This window comes from Nelumbo lutea, chromosome 1 (assembly GCF_056320005.1).
Source record: "Nelumbo lutea isolate HS-2025 chromosome 1, American lotus-T2T, whole genome shotgun sequence".
NCBI lineage: Eukaryota > Viridiplantae > Streptophyta > Magnoliopsida > Proteales > Nelumbonaceae > Nelumbo > Nelumbo lutea.
Genome location: NC_142684.1, coordinates 73,000,933 through 73,004,815, shown reverse-complemented (window position 1 = coordinate 73,004,815; position 3,883 = coordinate 73,000,933). Strand labels below are relative to the sequence as shown.

Sequence of the window (3,883 nt, the reverse complement as noted above, 5' to 3'; positions counted from 1 at the left end):
GGTAATGACATTTGCACGACATCCGGAGTTAAGAGCCACTTCAGCACGTTTTCGGAATTCGAAAAGTCAAAAAATCTCCTGATTCTCGCGAACACATTTAATATGTGAAGTCAATCAAGATTGAATTTCGATCAATTCAGTCCCTCATACTCCATGAACTCCTTGCGCTAAGGCAACTTTCTCAGCTCGAGGAGTGGGGGGCAATTGATGGAGGATGATTTGGCTCGACCTACGAAACAATGACACGTGGACCTGACTCAGCACGAGCAACAACTCAGCACCATAGTCTGGTAGTGGCTAAGTAACAGGCCTATAAAGCAACTCGCTATATCGTAGCTCGCTGAAGGAGTTTGCTACAACACGAGCTTCGGTTTCCCTGAGCTACCTTAAAGGGGATAGTCCGAGGCTACCTTAGCTCACGAGTTAGGGAAACCAGCTCACTCAAGCCCCTAAGCAGATAAGTCATTAGAAGGGTAACCCTGAAGGAATCCTTTTTTTAATCCCTATACTACCCTTATAATAATTAAACGAGAAAAATATCGTTCATCTTCTCCCAACCTTCAGATACTACCCTTCCTTCCTTCACATTTCTCTCTTTCCCCCTCTCTCTCTCTCCTCTCTCTCCCCCGATCTCTCTTCTTGCCCTTCCCCTTAACAGCATCGGGATTGAACCCTTTTAATTCAATTCTGATCTCTCTCTCTCCATTGAGCTGGGGACGACGTTCCGATGCCTTGTGGAGCCTTTGGAAACCAATGCACATAATACATCTCTTCATTGCTTCTCTTGTGTGAAACCATTTACAGAATTACAGTTATAGAGAGGAGAGGCACTCACTGATACAAGATCATACGATGGGAATTCTAGTGCAACCACTTGCTATTCTACTCATCTCCCTCTTCCTTGTCTTCCCTCCCAGAACTTGTGCAAAATTTGGGATTGAACCATGTAAGTCCTCTGACTCCTGTACCTATCTACTCTCCTATCTCCTTCCTTGGGACTCCACGCTCTCAGAGATTGCATCTAGGTTCCAAGTAAATGTACTCGATACCTTAGGCTCAAACTCGCTTGACCCAACAATGTCATTCCCTGAGAACCGAATCCTCCCCAAAATTTCTCTAATCAGAATACCCATTTCATGCTCCTGCACGGATGACATTTGTAGTTTCGTATTGACATCTTATACGGTTCGAGTTGCAGACACAATTGAGTCTATATCGATTGGTTATGGTGTGCTAGCCAGTGCAGAGCAGATCATGGGCGTTAATGGGGTTGATGCCCAGGAGCGACTGTGGAGTGATCAGAGCCTTGTAATTCGTTGCCGTGCAAATGCTTCAATAACACTAGTAATGGCATTACGACAATTTACTTGTCGTATTTAGTGCACGCAACGGAGAGCGTAAGCAGCATCGGAGCGACCTATGGTACAACTGTAGCAGAGTTGGTCATTAATGGCCTGTCACAAGCGGCAGTTGATCGAGGAGACATTGTAGAAGTTCCGATTCCAGGTTAGCTTAATTAACCACTTAAATTCTTCATCCTACTTCTCTACAACTCACAATTGGTAGTATTGTTTCATTGTTTGGGCTTTCGCATCATTAAGCCTTGTAATTTGTCTGAGGAATTTGTTTTTCCATCTAACCCAAAACAATGAGTTGAGTTATTGGGTTGTAGCTCTTCGGAACTTCGGATGGTCATTCCACCTAGATTTCCAACTAGAAACCTAACTGGTATTTGGCTAGATGCCTAGAAATTCCAGATTTCCAACTAGAACGTCGGTGGCTACCATTATTGCAAGACTTGTGGATGGCAAAGGAAGGATTAGTAGTGGCGACAGGGCCTTCGGGTCGGGACGTGACGCCGGCTCCAGCTCCGTCTCTGCAAGTGCTGCAGGAGGAGAGTCTCTAGTTCCGCCAACTACAAGTTCTTCCATCCTTTTTTTCTCCCTCTGTTGGTTGCCATGGAAGCAGAAGAAGTCGGCGATGACGATGAGAAAAAGATGGAAGACGGAGATTTGGGCAGACATCTGTTGTTGGGCTACGAAGCATTGCAGTTTACCATGATCGTGGAATCGTCAGCGACGACTATAGAGATGAGATTGAAAACGGATAAGAGAAGAAACGGAAGATTAAAAACAGGTTTCCTCCGTCCTTTCATTTCAGATAGTTGGAAAAGAGAGAATGAAAGAGGATGGTGAAAGAAGGAAAAAGAAGAGAAGAAAGGAAAAATAATAGGTTAAATAGGTTTTAAGAGAAAATGGCCAAAAAAAAAAAAAAAAAATACCACAAAAAGCAGATCAGTCGATGTTTTGAATTTAAAACAAATAGATTGTGTCAGAATTAATTTGCTATCACCATGGTTGTAGCATGCCTTTCCTCCTTGACTTTACGGATGCTGAATATGTATCTATGACTTTTTTAATATATTTATGGTTTCTTTTTTCAAATTTAAAATATAAAATTAAATTAGTAACGAATTATCTAATGGGATGGAACGTTGCTTGACTTTTAAGGGAAGGCAACCGATGTGTTGACCTAATGACCTTTACCCCGGGTATTAACGATGAGAGATTCCAAATGTTCTCCTTCACTCTTAGTATTCCGAGAGAGTTTATTAAACAACTGCTTCGTGAAGGCTATTTAACGGCTTCTATTTAGTTTGTTTTGTTCTTTTTTAAAGTATTATTAGTTGGGTTTTCTAAATTTGAAAAAATTTTCATCTGACTGCTTAAAATTTTTTAAATGTCCAAACTACCCTTTTATACTGTTCATTGTCATCTTCATTGAATTTAGGTGAAATGGCTACAATAAAAACAACGGTTTTGAAACATTCAATCGAAAACATTAACGGAATAAAGGGGACTCCTTTTATGATGAAGATGGGAAAAAGGATGAATTAGAAGACTTAACCAGAGACGAGAAAGAAGCTAATTAAGCTCCGGGGTGAACCAACAAGGGCATCGGAACTCACCCTTGTAAATCTTCTTGTACATGGCCATGATGTTTTGATCATGGAAGGGAAGATAACCAGCAATCAAAACAAACAAAATCACTCTGCAGGACCAGATATCCATTTCCTAGGTTAAATAGGTTTTAAGGGAAAAAGGGTAAAAAAAAAAAAGAAAAAGCTTAGTGGGGTATTTTGGTAATTTAACGCTTTCCATCATCTAACTTAACGGCCAAGGGGGTCTTTGTCTAATGACTAAAGTTCAAGTGGGTCTTTGTTGCAAAAAAAAAGTACAAGGGGGACTTTGTCACTAACCCCATAATACAAGGGGGGTCTTTGTAATTTACCCTTATTTTTATTATAAATGTGAATCAACGTAAACACCATTGTCAGTTTGCATTTGCTCGTGTTTATTTCCAGTGTAAATACGGATTGTTGTAAAACTCTATTTTCGGTTTATATTTTCATGCGTTTGTTTTTAGTGTAAGGTTTACATTGAAAATCAATGTAAATCTCCCCATCCTTTGTATTTTACATTGAAAATTGATATACTTTTACATTGAAAATCAGTGCTTCACTATTCTCGGCTTCATTGTACGCTTCGATTTGGAGCGTCGGCTGACTAATTTCCTTTGGGATAACTGCTTCTATGCCGTAATTTAGTCCGAACGGGGTCTCTCCCGTGGTCATCCGAGGTGTGATTTGGTATGCCCAGAGGATGCCGCTCAGTTCATCAGCCCATAGGCCTTTGGCTCAGTCTACTCTAGTCTTCAGTCCATCCAGGAAGGTTTTGTTGGTGACCTCGGTTAGGCCATTTGTCTAAGGATAGCCTACTGAGGTGTATTGTTGTTTGATGCCAAGGGAAATGCACCATTCCTGGAACTTGGCATCTCTAAATTGCTTTACGTCGTTAGTTACCAACATGTGGGGTAGGCTGAT

At 41.1% G+C, this 3,883-nt stretch overlaps 1 pseudogene; it reads left to right on the top strand.

Annotated features, from left to right (window-relative positions):
• The first annotated feature begins 852 nt into the window (after positions 1-852).
• On the top strand, positions 853-2,289 carry LOC148875320 (lysM domain-containing GPI-anchored protein 1 pseudogene; annotated as a pseudogene).
• Positions 2,290-3,883: the final 1,594 nt, after the last annotated feature.